Source organism: Pseudochaenichthys georgianus, chromosome 7 (genome assembly GCF_902827115.2).
Source record: "Pseudochaenichthys georgianus chromosome 7, fPseGeo1.2, whole genome shotgun sequence".
Taxonomy (NCBI): domain Eukaryota; kingdom Metazoa; phylum Chordata; class Actinopteri; order Perciformes; family Channichthyidae; genus Pseudochaenichthys; species Pseudochaenichthys georgianus.
In genome coordinates this window covers 4,268,016-4,283,121 of record NC_047509.1, presented here as the reverse complement: position 1 = coordinate 4,283,121, position 15,106 = coordinate 4,268,016, and positions in this window count along the sequence as shown.

The window sequence follows — 15,106 nt, the reverse complement described above, 5'->3', positions numbered from 1 at the left end:
CGACGAAAACTCAAAACGTTTTAGTCTAGTTTTAGTCGATGAAAAATTACATTTTAGTTAACTTTAAGTCAAAATGTTTTCTCTCTTTAAACCAATTCAGTTAGGCAAATACAGGTATCTGAAATTGGAATCAAGGTGACCGTATCAAGTGTTGAAATTTGTAAAGCAACATTTCACTCTCTTAACCCTTTACTTAGTTAGTTTGATATCTCTAGCCTCTCACATTGGTGCAATACTGTTGTGTTGTCCTTGCTGATCCTCTAAGGTAAGGATAGTGCATACACATAGATACAAGTGGTACTGGTAACATAGTGGAATGTTCTTTACTCCAAGTCAAGAACCAAAACATTATTTTTTTTAGCCTTATATTTATTTTCCGAAACCTCCAATAAAAGTGAAGACACGTATGCCCAAAACAGAGCAATAAATGATGAACAATGACATGACACCTGAAGTTTTGGATCACGAAAATTACAGACTTGAGTTAGCTCAGTGACTCAAACTGTAGTCCATTGTAGACCCTCTACATTTATCAATGGTGTGTCAGTAACTTGTCAGAACAGAGGGTCATCCCTCACAAGATGCAGTGCAAAGCAGTAACTTGTATAAATTATAAAGTATAAATTGTTGTATAAAACTATCCCTCACCTTAACATTATACGTTTCTGTACCTACAAATAAAATAAAAATGTTGAAAGTGCATACAGTACATACCTATAGAATAAGATAAACCTTGAATAAACTTGGCCTTATAAACAATCAGAGGGAACCACCTCTGTAGTGCACTCTCATATAAAGTAACAGACAAAGTACAGACATCCGTAGTAGCATTAACAACTTTTTAGCCTACTGATCTCTATTCAGTTTGAGGAAAGCACTTCTCCTCTTATCGAAGGTCTCTATCATAAGGATGAAATCCTCATCCTCAACTGTACGGGCAGGTAGACCGGTGCGTCCAATCCACTGGGCAGTGACCTTTTCTTTGGTGCCTTGTTCCAGCGAGTCTGCTTTATATTTTGGTCCTGAGGAAGAGAACGCTGCTGGGATAGTTGACTGTTTATTCTTTGCACCAGGTTGCTGTTTTGGAGTACTCATCTCTGGGATCTAGGTGAGGAAAAATAAGATTGCATAATTACTCCCTATACAGAACTACAACGCCTACAGATGAATTCCAATTAATTAAATGTAGGCTAATCCCTTTAAAATATGCCTTTGGTAATAGTATTATCATTACAATATAGTATATCAATAATATCAAGTTTAGATTTTGAAGATTCTAATTATGTGATAATACAATACAACTAGCCTATTATATATGCCTACCTGGCCTTAGAGATAAGAAAGTATTTTCCAAATAAATTGCCGTGTACTCTTAAAAAAACACACAATAATTGCAGTGACTAGATAGTTATTGCAATGCAAGCCCAGCCAACATTAGCCTGGAACTTGCCAGAATCATTCATTTGCTACCGGAAACTGAAAACGTGTTTGCAAGAAAAGCTAACATAGATAGTTAGTACATTTGCCTCTAGTAACTAGTGACTAGCTAGCAGTCTGCATTGGCAATGGCAACTTGCAAATGCAGACTGCCCAGTAACATAGACTTAACGTTAGCAAATGTATATGCTTAGTTAGCGTTACCACATACGAGTTAGTTACGACTTATCATGTAACGTTACATACCGTGGCATAAATAGCAGGATGGTGCGCCTTCAAGTGCCTCTTCAGGTTAGTCGTATTCTTCCCAACTAATTTGAAGCCACATGGCGTCTCTCCTTCTCCCGCAGTTGCAGTGCAGTGTGTTTTATTTTCTACCGAGTTATAAAGAAAGTTGGTCCATATATCTATTCTTTTTTTGCGACCAAAAACTAAAAGCGCTTTCGCTGAATCCGTCATCTTCACTGTTTGGATATCATCACCACCTGTGCTGCTGCAGTGAAGCTGGGGTGGGCGGGGGTGAGTGAGGTGTGCAAATTCCCAGAATCCCAAATAATTCAACCAATGACAGGGATGCATTTTGAAAGAGAAGACGGACAATTGGAGGAAAATAATATCCTGCATTTTTAATGTCCGATAGTCCACCCTTAACACCTTCGTCTCGTCTCGTCTCGTCAACGAAAACTACATTTACATTTCGTCATAGTTTTCGTTATCAAGAATCTATTTTTAGCTCGTCATCGTCTCGTCTTAGTCATGTAAAAAAGGTCGTTGACGAACATTTTTCGTCATAGTTTTCGTTAACGAAATTAACACTGACCTGCTGCCTCCGAACTGGAAGTAAACAGAGCTAGCTCAGGCTAAGAAGCTAAGCTAACATGAAATACATGCATACCAAGTTACTGCTAACAGTGTAGTTCCCTATATAAACGTTACATTCATAATCAAATGAGACAATCTGCAAGAGAATTAGCTATATGTTGTTATTCTTAATGCTTGTCATTCACACGTTGAGAAAAGACGGACTCCACCGCCCGGACCTAACGGAGCCGCAGTGGGCTAGCTCCGGGACGCCGGCTGGAGCTAGCCCCCTGCGGCTCCGTTAGCTCCGGCGGCCACCACTGGGATAATTGGGTCCCCTATTAACATTTGCTCCCGTTTAGCATTATGGGCGTCATAGCCATAGACTATAAAAGTCTTACCCAAGGCTGAATCATAAACTAAAATGTATGCATAAAGGGTTACGTCCTTAGCTGGCTAATAAGTAACAAGCTAAGCTACCAAGCACACAAACACCTGCGAACGGGGTTAACATGTATACTATTATAATTTTAGACTTCTTGGAAGTTCTGTTAGTACATTCAAGCGCACAGCACGACATTTTAATTGTCTGGTATTTGTAACAATATTCCCTAAAAGGCACAATCACCAGGAACACGGATAAAGCTAAAGGGTCAAGTACAGTACTGTGACTAACTAACGTTGTAGCCTCTATGGTTGTAGCCTAGCAGAGTGGACAAGTTGCTGACAGTGAGGCATGTACGTGTCCATCAACGTGGCCACGCCCTCATTTATGCAAACACTTTTAAGACCTAATATAAATAAAAGGGTCGTGTTAGAAAACAATTCACTCACAGATTCATAATCATGAAGGTGGAATCTAACTATATCGATAATAATATTTATTGCATCCATGGGTAGAAACATGTTTTTTTCTGCTGTAAAGTTGGGCATTTTAACATGGGGGTCTATGGAAATTGCTCCTTTCTGCAGCCAGTCCCTAGCAGCCCATGCAGTATGTGGCACTTCCGTATTGGCTTCCCGGCTGTTCCCCAGAGTTTACCGCTTGGTTCCAGGATAAGAGATCAACTGTGCAGAGTTCTTCTTCTTCTTTGCTTTAATGGCGAATCGCTTCCACTTGCGATATCGCCACCTACTGTTGATTTATTTAATGTATAAACTGCCCATATTGTTCATGTAGAACAGTGTTCACGTAAGCCTGCACATTGATTTTATTTTTCATTGAATGTAACCGTTTCAATAAGGATACATCTATTACAGGTTGAGGTAGAAATCATGGTGGAACAGCGGATAACAACATGTGCAGAGTTTAAAGTGATCAAGTCCTATTACAGGATCAAGGAAATACAGTTTAAACTGCCGTTGCAGTTCAAATCACCGTCTGTGTGAATGTGAAAATCAATAGAATATCACCTCCCATCTTCAGAGCAATCTGACTATTATAGCATTAGCGTTAAGAAAGCTTACTGAAATATCTGCCACAACATAAGTAACCGGATCAAAGTAACAAGACGTCGATGTGTCCCATTATCATTCATATCACATCATATCACTTCATAATGTATCATATATCTCCTTATCTGAGTCAGCTGAGCCGTATCTGGCCGTGCAACACTCACAGTGTCACATACTGTATGCAGAAGTATTATTTTAAGCAACACATTACGTTGACGAAGCACTCGAGACAAATGTAATTAAAGTCAGATCGTGTTTTAGACGAGCAGTGATATCATAAAGCTGTTAATGTACGCATTCAAACACTTTTTCTGTTAGCAGCTGTATTCACCTTGCAGGTGCAGCTCTGTGGCTTTTATCCTGGATAAAGTGTTTAAGTCATGGATGTTTAAAGTTTAACTTCTTCATATTTGACTAGTATTAAAGTTCACTTTTCATTCAGGAAGTATGACGCTGCGCTGTCAGTGCGCTTCTCCATGTTTGTGATTGGTCGAATGCTCCAAATACCACCCCTTTCATGTGAACGCGCACCTAACTAGATAGGTCACGGCTGGCTTGAGCGATCCACTTGATAACCAGCGTCGTAGTACAGTTTAGCGAGAGCGCGTATGTTTTGGATTAGGCCAACCGGCTAACTCAAACATATCCAGGTTAGGTTGAACCAGGTTCGTAGTACAGGCCTCTGGTGCAGCCGGCCAGTCTGATTCTCTCATGTCGTTTTAAATTAACTGAGGATGCCTGACAGGTTAGAATTGTTGGCATTGGTCCTGTATTGTTTCTGCAGTAGTTCCTCCACACTGTATAATCATTTATTTTCTCTTCCATTATTGTCCTTCTCCGGCTTCATTCATCTCTGTGACACTCAAATGTTCCCCGGCTTACACGTGTAAACATGTTTTGGTTTCCTCTTCACGGATGAGAACACACGCAGCAGACGTTTATCTGCATCTGCATGTCTCGCTTGTCAGAAGGAATCCCTCTCATCTACAAAATGTCAACTGTAAAGGGTCTAATGCAGCGGGAGTGTCTGAGTTTACCTGCATGCATTATTCCACAGGAGGATGTTCATGTCAACCTCTCTCTCAAGGGAGACAAAACATCTGCAGACGTGGAGTGGAGAAGACAACATGCATGTGGTTATTCTTTTGTTTTCACTGCACGAGTCTGTGTTTTACCATCAGTGCAGACGGTCAGACTAACGGGCTGCATACACCTTTTCTCAGTTTCTGAACGCTTGTCTGACCAAGAAACACGCTAGCATTATATTCGGAAAACACCTTTATCTATTTCATTTTACTTTGAATTTAATTCGTTTTTACTTTGCCCTAACCAATCTGTGGTGAGGGGTGATGATGTTTCTCCCTTTTATTTTTAGTCAAGTTGGTCTCATGCAATTTAAACAACCTACACAACTATACTGCTGGGTCGATAACATCCACATTTGTTAGCATTTTTGTCTGCATGTTACATTATAGAAAATATACTTCCTCTTTCTTAATCTCATCTGATTGGAGTGGTGTTTCTTAAAATAGCCTGGCAGCCATTCAGAGTCTAAAACATGCTGGATTCTGGCCTATTTTGACTTTAATGTCACCATTATAATGTTTCTTTTTTTGAATGGTGATCTTAGGGATTAAATAAGACATTTGACCTTTAAAAAAAATTGACATTATTAGTCTTTAAGGTCTAAGAAAAGATCAACTACAGTCTAGGATTTTGATGACTTGTGCATCGCATATTCCTGCAGAAGATAAATCTTAACACTTTTCTTAAACCATAATCTTTCCTCTAGTGCCACTGTTACGTTCCCTATTGGGCTAGGGCAGGGGTGCCCACACTTTTTGGGCCGGTGGGCTACTTTTGAAATGACCAGCTCACCGAGGTCTACCAACCAAAAATAAAATCCCAAATTGCAAGGAGCTGAATAACACGTGTTATGTATACATGGGATAACTACAACAACTCTATTTGGGTTCTTGAACAGAAACACATACATGAATACATAAAACTAAAATGGCATGTTAACCTCTCTCTATTTCTCTCTCTCTGTTAAGAAACACATAACAAGCAGGCTAAGAAACCACTCTCCATGTCCTGAAATCTTAAACATAAAACACAAATATAAGTACAAGGAATACAATAAACGAGTAGAACACTCAACTTAGACACCAGACTCAAATGGGTCCTATGAACAGTCTCTCAAAGTTATAATGAAATATACATAGGTCCAATACAGGCATGTTATTTTCTCTCTCTCTCTCTCTCTCTCTCTCTCTCTCGCCCGCGAACGAGCCGTTTTTTTTGCGGAGGGATCTAGATCGGCATGAAGGCACATTATGCAATCTGCAATGTGCACATTATCCCGCTTATTACACATGGCCACATTCTCAACAAAGTAACGACATGACTCCCAATATTAATTGAAATGCTTTTATGGATTTAGAAAATGATTTTATTGATTTAAAAAATAGTTTTATGTATTGATTTAAATTGACATGCATCTGCTAAGAAAAGTAGTCCGTTGTTACTGTTTGAACTAACGTAACAAAGGCAGGAACTGCTTCGATAGTGTTTTTGAGGAGCTTTTTGATTACAGATTTGAAAACATCGTTGCTTGCACAATGTGCACAAAGTAGCACAATTGCTGCAGCCTAGCAGCTGATCTCAGAGCACGCTCCCCTCTCCTGCAGGGGAGCGTGGTCAGCTGCAGCTCACAGAATCAGCCCCCTGCAAAAACAGCGCTGGAAAGAGCAAATGGAGCGAAATGAGGCATGGCATTTGATTTAATTATAAAAGGTATAATATGTGGTAAACTGAGAGCCCTTTGGGAGCCGAAAGAGCCGGCTCTTCTTGGTGAGCCAAATGATCCGGCTCACCAAGAAGAGCCGGAATTCCGAGATGGGTCTGTCTGCAGACCGCAGCAAGGAGGCGTTTCCTATAGGGGCGTTTCCTATAGGGGCGTTTCCTAACTTTTTTTATCCAGCTGCTTTTATAAATCCTCGCAGAAGAAGTCATTGTTCTAGTGATGGGAATTCCGGCTCTTCTTGCTGAGCCGGATCATTTGGCTCACCAAGAAGAGCCGGCTCTTTTGGCTCCCAAAGGGCTCTTCAGTTTACCACATATTATACCTTTTAATTAAATCAAATGTAGCGCTGTTTTGACTAATGATGTATATGTGTACACATATATCACTTAAATTATTCAAGACATCCTTTGTACTAAAGTATTCAAAAGTAAAAATTACATGTTTAATATAAATTATTTGCTGTGGCCAATTGTTTTCATTGCATTTACAGACCCGTGTAACTCTCTGATACCACCCAATTAATGCATTGACTTGCTTGTAGAACCACGCTACACAAAACAGATGGCAACACCTATAAAAACTATTTAAAAAAAGGGGCTACTGTATCAACCTATATAAAGTATATAAATATAGTTTTTCTCCCTGCAGGAGAGGGGAGCGTGCTTTGAGATCAACTCAGCGGTCCAGACATATACATCATCGCTACGGCGACATATATTCAGTTGCCAGTTACTTTTGGCATTAGGGCAGGGATATCTTTCAAGGTTTGACATAATGAATTGTGCTACTTTTAAAGCAAGCAACGATGTTTTCAAATCTGTAATCAAAAAGCTCCTCAAAAACACTATAGAAGCAGTTCCTGCCGTTGTTACGTTAGTTCAAACAGTAACAACGGACTACTTTTCTTAGCGGATGCATGTCAATTTAAATCAATACAAAAAACTATTTTTTAAATCAATAAAATCTTTTTCTAAATCCATAAAAGCATTTCAATTATTATTGGGAGTCATGTCGTTACTTTGTTGAGAATGTGGCCATGTGTAATAAGCGGGATAATGTCCACATTGCACATTGCATAATGTGCCTTCATGCCGATCTAGATCCCTCCGCAAAAACAAAACAAAAAACGTCTCGTTCACGGGCGAGAGCCGGCTCCTGTCGTTCAATATAGGAAACGCCCCTATAGGAAACGCCTCTATAGGAAACGCCCCCATAGGAAACGCCTCTATAGGAAACGCCCCTATAGGAAACGCCCCTATAGGAAACGCCTCTATAGGAAACGCCCCTATAGGAAACGCCCCTATAGGAAACGCCTCCTTGCTGCGGTCTGCAGACAGACTCTATTGGGAATTCCCATCACTACCCGGCACTTGACTGATGTTATATCGCTTTGCATTCTGGGTTAACAGACTGGAAAGCGATAGGTCGCTTTTTCTGCCAATCAAGTAAACTCCTGAATTAAGTGGCAGGGAGGACAAGGGAGGAGGGATCAAAACCTGTTTTGTCTATTTTAACGGAGCTTGATTTTTTTTATTTTAATGAATGACTCGCGGTCTACCAGCATTGCCCCCGCGGGCGACCGGTCGCCCGCGGTCGACGTACTGGGCACCTCTGGGCTAGGGGAACCAAAGGGAAGCGACACGACCAGAGTGGTATTGGTATTAATTATAAGTGGTTTTATTATAAAGCAAGGTGTAACAAAATGGCAGGCAGGAAGCCTGAAATAAACAAGAGGGCCAAAAGGGCACCGGTTGACAAATAACCGAACAAAAGGAGGACTCTAAAAAAGGAGTCTAAAGGCATACAGGGAAAATAAATACTAATATACTAAATTAAGAACGAAACAAAACCTCACTTCAAGAGTGGTACAACTAACAAAGGGAGTCTACACAAAACACACAGCTAACCTAAAGGCAACAGTCACAAATCCTAACGATACTCTAAACCCTAACTAACCTACTCTACACTCTAACACACAATATCACACGGAGATAAACACACCAGATTAACCACAGAATGAAGAGCAAAATGCGAGAGGCGTCTGTTCACTCAACAGAGCCTCCAGAGTGATAGTCCGCAGCCTTTGTACTCCTCCTCAGCAGGTGTGCGCCGGCTGTGCGCTGCGATTGGACGTCATCAATCCAATCCCCATCTTCAGAGTCGGACCAGGGGATGTGCAGCCAAGGATGCTGGAGCAACCACACAGCTCATTTGCATAAACACACACACAGCTGAAAACACTCACTGGCAGATTACAGCCACCAACACTTATATCCTCTTTGGTACACAAAATCATTCACATCTTTGCTCTCCAGAAGATGAACCCTTTATATTTAAATAACCCTACTTCCTTTACTCTATTGCCACTAACTAAGATAGGATACGATACGTGTATTGTCCTTTACTCTGGAAGTATGAAATGTTCTTTGGAGCAAGCCTGTAGATGCCTGAGAAAGAATAAATAGTCATTCTGATAGAAGACGATACTGTACACACATGTCCAATAGTTGCATGAGTGCTAGAGGCAAATGGAGCCAGTAATATATCAGACTATTACACTTGAGACGGGGGGGGGGGTCATCAATAAGAAACAGTCCCAGTGGTGAGAATAATTGAATTATTGCACTTTAAAATAAGTAATATAGCTGCGTTTGGTTCCGTTATAGTGGTGGTGCAGTTGTAAGGGGGAGGGAGAAAATGACTTGGCAATACATTACATTGTCATTAAATAGATATCATGATATGAAACTATACCATTTTAGATGTTGGATATCCTAATGTTGCACAACAGTGATCCTTTCCTGGTTTTAATGGCTTCTTAAAGAGGGCATATTATGCTAATTTTCAGGTTCATATATTAGTATGTAGTGTCTCTACTTTAAAGAGTCCTCTCCTGCTGATGTTCAGGTGTATATCAGTATGTAGTGTCTCTACTTTAAAGAGTCCCTCTCCTGCTGATGTTCAGGTGTATATCAGTATGTAGTGTCTCTACTTTAAAGAGTCCTCTCCTGCTGATGTTCAGGTGTATATCAATATGTAGTGTCTCTACTTTAAAGAGTCCTCTCCTGCTGATGTTCAGGTGTATATCAGTATGTAGTGTCTCTACTTTAAAGAGTCCTCTCCTGCTGATGTTCAGGTGTATATCAGTATGTAGTGTCTCTACTTTAAAGAGTCCTCTCCTGCTGATGTTCAGGTGTATATCAGTATGTAGTGTCTCTACTGTGACATGTCTCCATGCTTTAACCCTTAGATGCATCAGTGGGTCTTTTTTGACCCGGTGAGGTGGTTTTCTTGAAGTATCTTTGTAATTACATTTTTGTATCATTTCATATTCCAGCTATTCCTCAAAAAACATGTTTTGGATATCATGCCATTCACATTTTTAATTTACATTTTAAGAAAGTGTTTGTATTTCTACCCCAAACATTTTCTATGGAATTTATTTTTGTTTCCAGATGTAAAAAAAAACGTCTAAAATTATAAATAGTGAACAATTAAATGTAAAATATTTATAGTCTGAACCAAAATATAATACTAAATATTATACAAGTAATTTTTCTTAACCAAAATGATAAAAATGGCATAAAAACACATTATTCTAATACGGGTCCTTTTTGACCCACTTATGGAAGAGTGTAGGGTCCAGTCACTCTAAGGGCATCTAAGGGTTAATGTTCAAAAAGCTCTTTACTTTTCTCATACTGCCTGTGCTGCAGCACCTCTTTTCACCCTCTGTCTGAAACCAGTCTGGGCTGATTGGTTAGCTGGCCAGCTCTGTTGTGATTGGTCAACTGCTTAGCAAGTACAATGTGTTTGCGCTGGCCAATAAAAGCGTGAACGTACATAGTGATGTCACTATGTTCAGGGAGTAAACAAATGAGCACAATAGATTGATCTGGACTGGAATTGTGTCCTTATTGCTCAGGACAAGCTTCACTTGTCGGCTCCAAGGCTCCAATAATAATTAAATCATCAGTTATTCATGCCATCATTTTAATGTCATAAAAATTAAATATAGTCGTGCTCAGTGCGTTGTTCAGTCGACAATAATTGACGTTGTTGATATTCAGTCTTTATCTATTATTCTGTGCTGTGTCTGTTTCCTCCAACCTCCTCATCATGCAACATTACATTATCACACAGATTACCTGTGTGTGTGTGTGTGTGTGTGTGTGTGTGTGTGTGTGTGTGTGTGTGTGTGTGTGTGTGTGTGTGTGTGTGTGTGTGTGTGTGTGTGTGTGTGTGTGTGTGTGTGTGTGTGTGTGTGTGTGTGTGTGTGTGTGTGTGTGTGTGTGTGTGTGTGTGTGTGTGTGTGTGTGTGTGTGTGTGTGTGTGTGTGTGTGTGTGTGTGTGTGTGTGTGTGTTTTCTCCAATTTGTCTCTTGATAAATTAACTATGATGACATTTATATGAATTTGATTTAATTTAATTTAATCCTCTCAGTATAACATCCTAACACACACACACACACACACACACACACACACACACACACACACACACACACAACAATTATTTACAAATTAATAGATAAGCTAAAATGAAAATTACAAACTGACGACTGTGTTAAAATAAATCTGTGTTTTTTTAACGACTCTTCGTAAACGTCCTCCATTCCTGTTATGGAAATAAAAAATGGAGGACGTTATGGTTTGATGTGAGCAGGGAGACTCCACACCACCAGGACGAACCAACACCGTGATGTCATTACAGAGCTACACCAGGAAACATTGATTTTTAATTAATGTAATTACCAGCTAAAGCTGCACAGACATGAAGCGTCCTTCTGCTGTTGCTAAGCAACTGCAAAAACAGTTGGGTCGATCCATCACATCTATGAAATAAAAAGCTCACTAATTGAAAAAGACAACTGAAAAAACCTAATTTGCAGCATTTGAATAAGCTAAAAGGAGCTCCCCGCCCCATGTGATGTTGAGATGTTGGTTCAGGTTCAGATATACCGTTTTTAGGTGACGTTATGAGAACCTGATTTGAGGCTCAGAGCTGCAATATCGATGACTTGTTTCAGAGATGGAGAGAAATGTTGCTAATAGCTTTCTGCTAACTATTGCTTTGCATGTTAGCGTTTGGCGAGATTAGCAGAAGCTGAAGCTTTAGCAACATTTTGATTCCCAGAGGATGGATTCCCAATACGTTTAATGATGCTCTCACTTTCCTGTCATCAGCAGGTCATTAAACAAAGAACCTGTCAACAATACACAGTGGCGCCTCCAGAAACCTTTCATAGGGGTGGCCAAATGGGGCCACTGAAAATCTTGGGGTGGCCCACCAAAACCAAGAATGTAATTGTTGTAAAAGTATAGACTAGATGAAAACAATGGCAAAGAGAATCACCTACTGATATACTTTGGTTTCTTATTTTACATTTTCTGATTCTATTCATCTGAAGTGAATATAATACGGATAGTTAACATTTGACTTCAAACAACATTTAAAAGAACCTTGTTTTGTGTTATGTATACATGTGTTGGTGATTTATTGTTTTGTTTTTTATATATGCTAGTTGTTCCTTCCTTTTTAAAAAGACAAATACAGCTTAATTTAAATAAGTTCCTTTATTGTAAGGCACAACATTTCCAGCATTCTCAACACATACAATACACAACAGCAACACAACATGTTCTTCAGTTATATTCTGTCTCTAGGTTAGACATTGTTTTAGAACAAAGCTGTTTGTGTCCCACTGATCAAAGATGATTGACATGACTTTATTAAATCAAGTTTTAAAACATGACTATTTTATTTCAACAGGACCCAAAAACACAAGGGGTATAACATGGTAAATACATACTGTGGTTGAACACAAAAACACCATCTATTATTGACATTTATAGCAAATTCAAAACATTATAAATGATACAAAACTAGGCCCAATTAGGCCACTGTGGTGAGAGTAATACATATAGCTTTTATTCCATTTGTTTTGAAAATGTATATTTATACTTTATCAACAAACTGGTTACCCTTTTTTTAAATTAGCATACAGAACATTATGAAAACAAACTTGACTAATGGTCGGCTCATAACCTCAGAACACAGAAGAGGAAAAACTGCTAGATTCTCGTTTCATTTTGAAGGAGCTGCAGACCTAAAGTGTGTAGAAGACTTAGATGATTACAAAGGTCCCAATCACATTAATTCAACTGTATTTAGGTTTTAGTTTCACTTTTACAAAACAGAGTTCCACATGTACTATTCTAGCATGTAAGGCCATCTCCTCACTAGCCCTATGCTGCTGCTCCCCTGCCAGCTCTGTCTCTCCTTTACTAATATTCTTCTTACAATAAGAAGAGATGTTTGTTCCAATTCAACAAAGATAAAACTGAGGTAATGGTTTTTGGAGCCAAGGCAGAACGTATAAAAGTTAGCGCTGAGCTTCAGTCTGCAATGTTCAAAACAACAGATAAAGCCAGAAATCTAGGTGTAGTCATGGACTCTGACCTGAGTTTCAACAGTCACATTAAAACAGTTACTAAATCAGCCTACTATCACCTAAAGAACATATCTAGGATTAAAAGACTAATGTCACAGCAGGATTTGGAAAAACTGGTCCATGCTTTTATCTTCAGTAGACTCGACTACTGCAATGGTGTCTTCACAGGTCTCACTAAAAAATCTATTAGAAAGCTGCAGCTGATTCAGAACGCCGCTGCTCGAGTCCTCACTAACACTAAGAAAGTGGATCACATCACTCCTGTTCTGAAGTCTGGCTTCCTGTGTGTCCAAGAACAGATTTCAAAATACTGCTGCTGGTTTATAAAGCACTGAATGGTTTAGGCCCAAATTACATTTCTGACCTCCTGCTAAATGATGAACCATCCAGATCTCTCAGGTCTTCAGGGACTGGTCAGCTTTCTGTCCCCAGAGTCAGAACTAAACATGGAGAAGCAGCATTCAGTTATTATGCTCCAAATATCTGGAACAAACTCCCAGGAACCTGCAGGTCCACTGCAACTCTGACTACTTTTAAATCCAGGCTGAAGACTTTTGTTTTTGTCGCTGCTTTTAACTATTCACATCTTAAATTGCACTGTAACTTTTATCCATGTATTTTTCCTTTTAATGTTTATTTTATTAGCTTTTCTTTTTTAATGCTTAATGTCTTTCATTTTTTGTAAAGCACTTTGAATTGCCTTGTGTTGAAAAGTGCTATATAAATAAACTTGCCTTGCCTTACCTTGCCTAGTTGACTTTCTCTTCATTTTCTGCAAATTGACATTACACACAGCAGTATTAATAGTAGCCTACGCATTACACCAGCCCAGCATACCGACATCAGCTAACGTTAGCTTAGCAAGCTAAACTAACGCTAACTAGGATAGCCGCCAAAGTGTGTTTACAGACGAATTATACCTGAAGTGAAGCCAGCCTTTACTGAGCCCCGAGCCTGTTTTCCAGGTCTTCCAGCGTTTTTCTCGTTTTAATGCCATTGAAACCACATTTTGATCAGAATAACAGCTAAAGGTAAGCATATCTCCGTTTTTTGCTACCTAAAGCTAACACACTAAAGCCTAAAGTGTTGTGGGGCTTAACAGGCAACGAACGTATACGACTTACCTTCTAGAAGTCTGGTGGATTTGTGTCAAGTCAGTAGAAAAGTCAGTAGAAAGAAACGTTTTGCTGCAACCTGCTGCTGTCTGTGCGAATCTCAGAGTGATGCGCATGAGTATCAGAGTGGTGCGCTGTGTATCAGAGTGTTACCATGGTAGCAGAGGGAGAGGGAGGGGCTGCAGTATGAGCGTTGGAAGCTCAAATCAAGCGACTCGCTGGCTGTGTATTTGTTGTTAAATATCAGATAAACTACTACGCATACGTGACTGGCGAGGCGGTGTGTGTGGTGGGGGGGCCAACAAATATATCAGGGTGGCCATGGCCCCCTCTGGCCCCCCCTGCTGGTGCCACTGACAATACACCTGATAGCATGTTAGCGTTCTTATCTTAGCCTTTAGCAACAAGCTCAGTATTTCCATTAACGTAGCTGTAAACTCCTACGGCTTATGGGTAATAATCTAGTTGCAAAATAAGGCAGAAGGGGCATGAGGTTGTATATTGTGGTGGAACATTCCGGGACATATTCACTGTGTTATAGAGAGAGTGTGTTGCGCGGCTTGCGCCACGGACCTGTTAGGTAGCGCACCTGTAATTCTAGCTTGAGCATGTAATGAAGTTGTTCCTACCTTTCTGTGTGAACTAAAGGAAAATAAAGTGTGGAGTTCCTTACTCAACATCGGCTCTACAATAATAATCTTTAATTAATCACAGGTTTGTGTTGGGTCCAGCATGAGATAAACCGATCCCAGAGTCATCTCCCATTCACTCTGAAAGCCAACAGCACCTGCTGCTGGAAAATTTGGAATTGGAAAATTGGAGAGGTAAGCAGTTTTCCTCTGAGGAAGCATGTTAAAGACTGACCACATCACATCTGCTATCTGAATAACACTTTTTAAATAGCAGAACATACCGTATACTAGGTTTGTGTTGGTGCCATCTCTTTTCTGCTGCCTCAAGATAGCAACGCACAATAGTACCCCCAACGACACCTCATTTTAATACTTTATGAGCGCCGATTCACGCACAAGATAATTC